This window comes from Chlorocebus sabaeus, chromosome 9, assembly GCF_047675955.1.
Source record: "Chlorocebus sabaeus isolate Y175 chromosome 9, mChlSab1.0.hap1, whole genome shotgun sequence".
Lineage (NCBI taxonomy): Eukaryota > Metazoa > Chordata > Mammalia > Primates > Cercopithecidae > Chlorocebus > Chlorocebus sabaeus.
This window is the reverse complement of record NC_132912.1, coordinates 123,789,550-123,798,355: the sequence shown is the minus strand read 5'-3', so window position 1 is coordinate 123,798,355 and position 8,806 is coordinate 123,789,550. Positions and strand designations below refer to the sequence as shown.

Sequence of the window (8,806 nt, the reverse complement as noted above, 5' to 3'; positions counted from 1 at the left end):
CAACTCCTTAATGATTTCTCTGCTGATGGTGTTTGCCTCTCAGAGGAGCAGTGGGCGCCGAGGATGGTTACTCAACTGGAGAGAAGTGGAGGGAACCCGCCTGCCAGGTGGGTTTTCCAAGCCTGCACGGCTCTAAACTTCTCCACATGTGAACAAGTGTTTACAGTTTTAAAGATGTGTTGAGTAATTGCACATGCGAGATAGCTCCCCTTTAATGCGCCCAGCATGTTCCACGGCTTTCTTCGAGAACACCCTGGTTGACAATGAAATTGTTTGCCTTCTCTGTGTTGAGGCTTAAGGAGGTACTGGTTTGTGTTGAGATATAATTGGTAGCACTTGTGCCTTTGTAGTTCTTTTTTTAGCTACTGAAAATTACTGCCTTAATCCACTCTTTGCTTACCCGGATTACCATGGAAGCCCCACAGAGCCCCCTTCACATCAGAGAATAGAGTGGCAGTTCTTAAAACTTATTTTGATGCTCACATAACATTTCAAGATGCTGGGTAGAAAACAAAAACAACAATAGCATTAATTCCCTTTTAATTTCTCTCAATTATCAAAAATTTTGAATCACTGTAAAATCATATAATTGTTCTTTTGCTATTTAAAAATCATCAAAAACCCTCCTGTTTTTACAGATGGATTTCCCCACCTCCACCCCTTCTCTTAATTATTCCTTGCTCTCTTTATTTTCATGGGAAAATAGCTGGTGTCACCTCAGGGAGACAGGCAGGGCATTCTGCTTTGCTTGTTATTTTTTAGAGAGTTCTTTGTCTTCTCTCTGGCTTCCAGCAAAACACAGCCAAAATAGTTTGGCAGATCACTTTGCATTAGTAAAACTCTGCGTCAGCCATAACCAAGGCCTGGAGTAAAGAACTAATGTCAACTTGCAAATACGTTGGAGAAACATCTCGAGATCCACAAACATCTTCCCCTCAGCTCTCAGATGGGATTCCATGAACAAGCAAGACTTATGGGTGGCTGAGATGTTACCTGCTTGCCAGTCCTTCACCTGCCCCAGGATCTCCCCATCTCAGTGGCAAATGATGGAACTTCACAATCTGGCTGCTTCCTATCAATAGTTCCAGGGCTGCATATTTCCAACTCGAAAATCTTTTTACTACTGTTTTGCAGTTTTCCCAACTGAGCACTTTAGCATCTGAGAAAGAGACTCTGAGAGGCACAGCCCTGTGTTGGCCAGCTCTGCCCCTGCTTTGGACTCACTGTGGACACCACCTTCATTCTTCCTGCAGGCCTTCTGCAGGAAGTTAGACAGGGACATCCTCACCTGAGAGATATGTGCTTATGTGGAGAAGACCTATGATTTCCCAAGTCTTTCAACATTTGAGTCTGAGCTTCTGTCTGGCTGGAATCAGACATTCATTACATTTAAATAAGAAGTATAATCGTATTAACACTTCTTGCTTTCATCCAAACGTTTTCCATGAGGCTGCACTGCCTCTCTTCCTCCTAAGCTAGGGTTAGGGCAGCCTATAGATGAGTTTTTCTGTTAGTAGGATGGTCTGGTGGCAGCAACAACTGGAGATAGCCTGGATTTTCAGGGGGCCCCAATCTAATCACACGAAACATTAAAAAGAGAGAAGCTTTCCCAGCTGCAGTCAGAGAATGATGTGCCAACAGAAGGGTCAGAAAGATGCTACATTTGAAGATGGGCTGTACACTGGAATGCGGGCAGCTTCTAGGAGTTTGGAAGGCAAGGAAACACATTCTCTCCCACAGCCTCCAGAAAGGAATGCATCCCGGCAGACTCCAAGGCTTTAGCCCTGTGAGACCCATGTGGGCTTCCGACCTACAGAACTGTAAGATAGGAACTGAATATGGTCTTGGTACATACCGAACAGCTTGGTACATTCCAGAGACCAAAAGATGGTGGCTGTTATGGCTTCAGTATTGTATATAAGACAAACACACAAATGATTTAACTGACTGAAACAGGGAAGGGACAGACATGATGATCTGATTTCTATTTTGCAATTCCACTTTAGATGTTAGGTGGAGAAAGGACTAGGGGGTAAGTGTAGAATGGAGAGACTAGTTAGGAGTCTATTTTAGGAGCCCTCACAAAAGGTGGTAGGAGCTCCGATGAGGGTGGTGTCAGAGAAGAGAGAGTAGTGTGTGCAATTGAGAGCTGTCTGGAGGTGTAATTAATCAGATGTGAGGATTGACTGAATTCAGGGAGCAAAGGAACAGAGGAATCCAGGATGCCCCCTCTCCTCCCCGGGCTTCTGACTTGATCAGAGGGTGAGAGTAAAGGGCTAGAAAGCTGGACAGAGGCAGGGTTCGCAACACCCAGCTACTGCACAGATGGCTCCACTTGCCACCAGCAAAGCTGATCACTGTGAAGCATCTGTCATCTCAGAAATCCTCCAGAAAGCCAGGGAACTGCCTACTACAAGATTCACTGGTTGGGACTCTTTTTTGAAGGTATGAGTGATAGAAAAACCAAAGTATCTTAAGCCCAAAGATAATTTATGCTTATTTTTAAGCTGGAAGTCCAGAGGTTACATTTGGCTTAGTCTGAGCTTGATTCAGGGTTCGGATGATGTCACAGGGCTCATCCTTTGGCCTCACTTCCTTTAAGAGGCTTCATTCTCCATCACTGTGTCCTGACAGCCCCAAGTCCAGCAAAAGAGAGTGTCTTTATCCCAGAATACCCAGTAAAATTACTGAGATTCATTTTGATTGAACCAGCCTTGATCCAATCCCACCACCACCACTAAGGACACCTCAGGACAGGGAAGGGAAGGTGCTGGATGGCTTTGCCTGGGTCAGGAGTTCCACTGCGTAAATTGTGGCCAGAGAGAGAGAGGAAGGGGTGGAGGCCCAAAGAGAAGTCAGAAATGCTCCCTACAGGAAACAGGCTGGGTAGGCACAGAACAGCCAGCTCCTCAGCCCCCCATGCAAACATCCACAATCCCTGGCTACTTTACTGATTGATAGCAAAAGTGTGTGCAGACCCAAACATACGGCTTTCTGACTGAGAACCGTGTGTAAAACTAAAGCGAGCTGAGTTCATCATCAGGGCTGTCTCTTCCACTGGCTGTTGTTTCTCATCGTCACAGTGTGAGCAGAACAGAAGTGCCAGGTTGGAGGGGATGGGAAGGGTAGATCATGTGAAATGGCAGGTGGTATCAGGGAAGAGGCTGGCTTGGGAACTACAGATGAAGGCAGTGGTCTGGGCCCACTGAGTGTGGGGGCAACAGAACATTCTGGGGCATCGCTGGGCTGTCCATCTCAAGTGTTGGGCACATCTCTGAGGAAGGGTCCTAGTTTTAGTGGCCCCTTTCCATGGGAAAAGCAGTGTCCCAATGGCCAAAGGTCCCCCTTGCCCAGGCATCTTGTCCCTTGCTCTCGTCTTGGTTCTTTCTTTTCACTGCTGCAGCCACAACCATGAGTATGCTCAGGCTTCAGAAGAGGCTTGCCTCTAGTGTCCTCCGCTGTGGCAAAAAGAAGGTCTGGTTGGACCCCAAGGAGACCAGTGAAATCGCCAATGCCAACTCCCATCAGCGGATCCGGAAGCTGATCAAAGATGGGCCGATCATCCGCAAGCCTGTGACTGTCCATTCCTGGCTCGATGCTGGATAAACACCTTGGCCTGCCAGAAGGGCAGGCACATGGACATAGGTACGTGAAAGGGTACAGCCAATGCCCGAATACCAGAGAAGATCACGTGGATGAGGAGAATGAGGATTCTGTGCCAGCTGCTCAGAAGATACCGTGAATCTCAGAAGATTGATCACCACATGTATCACAGAAGATACCATGAATCTAAGAAGGTTGATCGCCACATATATCACAGCCTGTACCTGAAGGTGAAGGGGAATGTGTTCAAAAACAAGTGGATTCTCATAGAGCACATCCACAACCTGAAGGCAGACAAAGCCTGCAAGAAGCTCCTGGCTGACCAGGCTGAGGCCGGCAGGTCTAAGATCAAGGAAGCATGCAAGCACCGTGAAGAGCGCCTCCAGGCCAAGAAGGAGTAGATCATCAAGACTTTGGTTTAAGGAGGAAGAGACCAAGAAATAAAAGCTCCCCCTTTGTCTGTACATACTGGCCTCTGTGATTACATAGATCAGCCATTAAAATAAAACAAGCCTTAAAAAATAAATAAATGGCATATAATTTCCTACTCTTCCCCAATTCAGGGAGGCCATGGGAGTTTCAATTAGCCTCAGGGGGCTGTGTGTCTTCAGCAGACATTATTTGAGGGACTAGGCAGGGCCTGGGGTCATTGGATCCACCTCTTGGCCCTACTGCCTTTGGTTGGGCTCAGTAACCGAGTAATTGAGAAGGGCCTGGGTAACATTCTGAAGGCTCTCTAGAAGGCAGTGATGTGTGTGCCACATCTCAGAAAAGGTTCTAGAAAAAATAATGCTAAGACCTGGGCACATAGGCAAGGGACATTTTATTTGATATGGCCTGTGGGCTGTTCAGACCAAAGCGGATACCGTCAGGGCCCTGGCTATAGCACCCCTGCTCTCCTCATTGCTTTCTATGCTCATAGTTTGCTACTGCAAGCAGCTAAGGCTCCCCCGCTGATGGCATTCTGTGGCTGGGAATGTGCTTGTCCCTATTCTAGGGCGGACTGCGTTGCTGGATAGGTAACACCACCAGAAGCAGAAGCAGCTCTCACCAGCGACTGATGGGGGCTGAGGAGTGAACACCCGGGCTCCCCCAGTGCCACGTACTCTTAGGAAGACAATATCCTCTCTCAGAAGTTCCAGTGAGCAGAGATGAGCTGATAAACAAGCTCTTTGGTAGGAGAGGAAGTAGAATAAGGGTCTCAGTGATCCACCAAATCCCTCACGGCCAGCTAGGAGGGGCATTGTTATGTGTGCCCTTCTCTGATTATATAGGCAGCCTTGCCCTTCATTACAGGGTTGTGGGTGTGCCAGGGACCAGCACTCTTCAGACCCTGACTCAGGAAGCCTGCCCACCTGCCATGGTAGCCCTGGCCTGCCGGAGAGGCTATTACAGCTGAGTTATGTCTCCCCGATCTCCAGGATGGTTAGGCTTCTGTCCAGCCAGCTCAGGCTGGCTCCGGCAGGCCTTTTTCTATTTGGCCCCAGCGCTGCAAGTCACGTTCTCAGACCCTTGGGTGATGGACTGAATAGATGGAGCAAATGGTTCTGAGTTCCCTTCTCCACTTTACCTTCCCCAGGGCATCTCACTTCTGGGCTGCCTTTATCTTTACACCAGAAGAACGCTCTCTATGCTTTACTGTCAGTAGGATTTTTTAAAATAGGGTTTCTATGGTGAAACAATGTCCCTTGTTTGGAAATACACAGAGCTTTATAAAATATGTTCCTGTGTTTTCCTGGATCAGGGCATATTGTAGAGTCTAGGGATTTATTTACAATGAAGAAATTGTTTTTGCAAATTGTGGTTAAACAAAGGGATTGTTTTTGGAGAGCTGAGTAAAGGAGACATTGTTTATAAGTTATTTGGGACACAAGCTGCAAAGGGATGATTTTATAGGGAATCGGGGGCTGGGGAGGCAGTCAGTAAGCACAGTTGTCCATTTCTTTGGAACAGGCAAACTCAGACTAAAATGCTATCACCTCTATCATTCATCCCTTCTTTCTTCAAGCTTATTTCATCTTTTCTGCTTCAGTCCCTGCACATGAGCACGTATCAGTGGTTCCCCCAGCATGGTCCCCTCTCCTCGGGGTTCCATCGCACTGGCTCCTCCAAAGCTCAGGAGTAGGAGATTTGCTGCAGGACCCTCCTTATCACACCACGGGTCTCTGCTTCCAAAGAGCTCTCTATGCTCCGGAGATAGAAAATCTTTTTCGCTTGCACAGAGTCCCCAAGCAGGGGGAAAATGGAGCATGTCAGAGTTCATAAGATGAAAATAAGAGCCAAATCCAAACTCTTTCCATTGTCACAGTCACATCTTAGGAGCTTTCCCAAGTGGCAAAACTAGGGCACAGAGGCGACAAGCCCTATGAACGAGACCTGCTTCTCTGGAGGATCCAGCGAGTGGCGTATCTGCCATTGGGAAGATGTATCCTGACTTATTTAAGGCAAGTTGTCTTCTTCCAGGGCCTGAGCTTTATGTATTTAGAATTTTACTTTTGGGGGAGCAGAATGAACTTCAGTGACTGGGCATGAAAGTGTGGGTGTGTGAGATGGGGCTTCTTGGCCTAAAATATTCACTCCACAAATGACATTTTAGCACCGAAAGAGATCTTAAAGAATATATTTTCCTTCTGGATCCCTATTAGAGTGAAAATATCCCTAGGAAGTGTGAGCCTCTGAGTGACGAACACCCAGACAGTTCAGCATCTGTGGTGACAGGCTGACTGCTGTTGGGATACATGCAAGTGTGTGGATGGGAAGAGATGAGAGGGCTCCCTGATGGAAACAGTATGTGAGCCCCACTTCACTTACCTGGCAATTTTTCCAAGGGCAGTGGACATCTTATTCAGTATTACTCATGGGTAGTTCAGACCCATAGCCCCTCAGCAATCCCCATTCCCTTACAAACTAAGGGTTTCTGTGGCAAGCCACTGAGCCTTCCTTCCCCTGAGGGCATTGTGCAGCTGGGAGTATACGCATCCTCTTTTAGGGTGGCTGGAATCCTGAGTAGGGGACACCACAAGAAGAGGCTCTTACCAGTCACTGATGGGTGTTGGGGGAGAAATGCACCAGCTCCCTAGTGCCCTGTGCTCTCAGGAGGATGACCGTAAGGACGGCATCATCTCTGAGGCCCTCGGCAGGTAGCAGGTGCAGGTAAACGGGCTTTTGGGAGAGGATGGGCCCAGGTAAAGCCCCCATTTGTAGCATTTGCCAATTTCTGTGGTGTAAATACTGCCTCTCTCACTGTAGATGACTTTAGGTTACCAACAGATGTCCCTGAACTTGGAGTAGGGGAAGGATACACACCACTGGCCCTTGCAAGTCAGTTCCCACGGCTCCCACATGTCCCTGCCAGAGGGACTGAGGCCCTGTGGCCCCTGGCGGTAACATGCCGGTGCTGGCATCTTTCCCTTCCCTGTCTCCGTGCCCCGCTACCACATCATTGCTCCCAAGATCCCCTCCAAAATAAACAACTTGGACCCAAACACTCGTTTCAGGATCTGCCTCTGGTGGCCTGCAAATTAGACCCCGATATGCTCAGAATCTGTTGTTCTCCGAACAAAGTGGGCAGAATGCTCCACTGGATAAAGAAATGTGTGTCCTGCATAGGCCCCAGCCTCTCTTTCAGCCTTGCTCACCCCCAACCTAACAGCTTTCTCTGATGTCCTCCCCACACCACCGAGGTCTCGCTCCCCAGGGGTTCTACCCCCGGCCTCTCCTCCACTTGTGCCTTTCAGTCCTCCACCACTTCTTCAGGCCGAATTCTTGCCCAGCTTCCACTCAAAGGTCACTCCTGGTCAGTCTGGGCAGAATGAACCACTTCCTTCCTGTTTCATTGAGTTGTTTGAGCCTTGATTACAGCATTTATCCGCACTCGGCTTCTATTAGCTTTGCTTGGGTTTGTGACTCTCCTTCCTGGCTCCAGGAACCTGGAGGGCAAGGACCATCTGAGCAGCGTCCACCCAGGAACTGGCTGGGTGGTCGTCAAAAATATTTGCTGAAATAAATGGACCTGACACTGGCCGGAGTTGTTCACTCTCCAGCTCCTGCTTTAGTTTTCTCCAGCTCACCACGGAGAGCACTCCCATCCTCGGAGTGGGCTGGTGCGGTCATGGCTCCTTGCCCTAAGAGGGCAGTTTTAAGTGGGTGCCCATGGCTTCCATCCTAAAGGGGAAAGGATACCAGGCTCCAAGGAAAATTTCCAGTTATGCCGGGAATGTGGTCAGTATAGCAAGGAGAGGTGAGATAGAATCTAGTTTCCAAAATTTCCCTCTAATGAGAAAGTAAGGTCGCCTGGCAGTCAACACAGTCTAGTGAACACTCTGATTGGCAAGATTGTCAGGGGACACATTACTTTGTTCTTTCATCCCTTTGTTTATCAAATATGTATCAAGAGCCTGGGAGTATCCAGGGATTAAGAGGCTCTGTCTGAGCAGCCTGGCCCCAGACTTGGTACCCTCTCTGTCACAGGCTGGGAAGCAGTGGAAAGTCATTGAACCCCCAGAGCTCAACCCTCTCTGTCACAGGCTGGGAAGCAGTGGAAAGTCATTGAACTCCCGGAGCTCAATCTCCACTTCTGTAAAATGGGGATGATGTAGTACCTACCTCTTAAGGGTTTGGGGAACGTTTGAACGAGATGCTGTACATGAAGTGTTTTGTGTTTACTACCTGGTACAGGTAAGCGTTCGATATATATCAGCTATTGTTAAAATAAGAATGCGGGTCAGGCTCTGTGCGAAGCTCAAGGAGTAATCATATGAATACGGTGTAGCTCCTGTCCTTGGGAAGCCCACAGTCCCAGGAGAGAGACAGAAAACAGACCCAAGATCTCAGGACAGGATGCAAGGGTCTGAAAATAAGATTTGCAGGGGTCTCAGGAGGGCTGGGGAGATTACACAGCAGGGCCCTTCCCCCAGCCAGGAGCTATTTTGTAATTCCTCTGACTTCCCATAAAAATGCTCAGTTTAGCTAAAACTCTTACTTTTATATTTCTACTCTGACATAGTGGAGGAGGCTAACTGGGATAGAGCTGATGTTGATGGAGCAAATAGGACAGTAGGGGAATGCCGGGGCCTCCCCTGCCATCTTCCATCATCACAAAGTCCTCCTCCCCTAAGACAGGAAGGTGGAGTGAACAGGTCTCAGAGACCCCTGGCTGATGTCTTCAATCCCCTGCAATTTCAAGGAGCAACTGCTGGCTCCT

General features: G+C 48.4%; 1 pseudogene; it reads left to right on the top strand.

Moving 5' to 3' along the window:
* Window positions 1-3,411: 3,411 nt before the first annotated feature.
* LOC103216626 (large ribosomal subunit protein eL19-like) lies at window positions 3,412-4,140 on the top strand (annotated as a pseudogene).
* The last annotated feature ends 4,666 nt before the right edge of the window (window positions 4,141-8,806 follow it).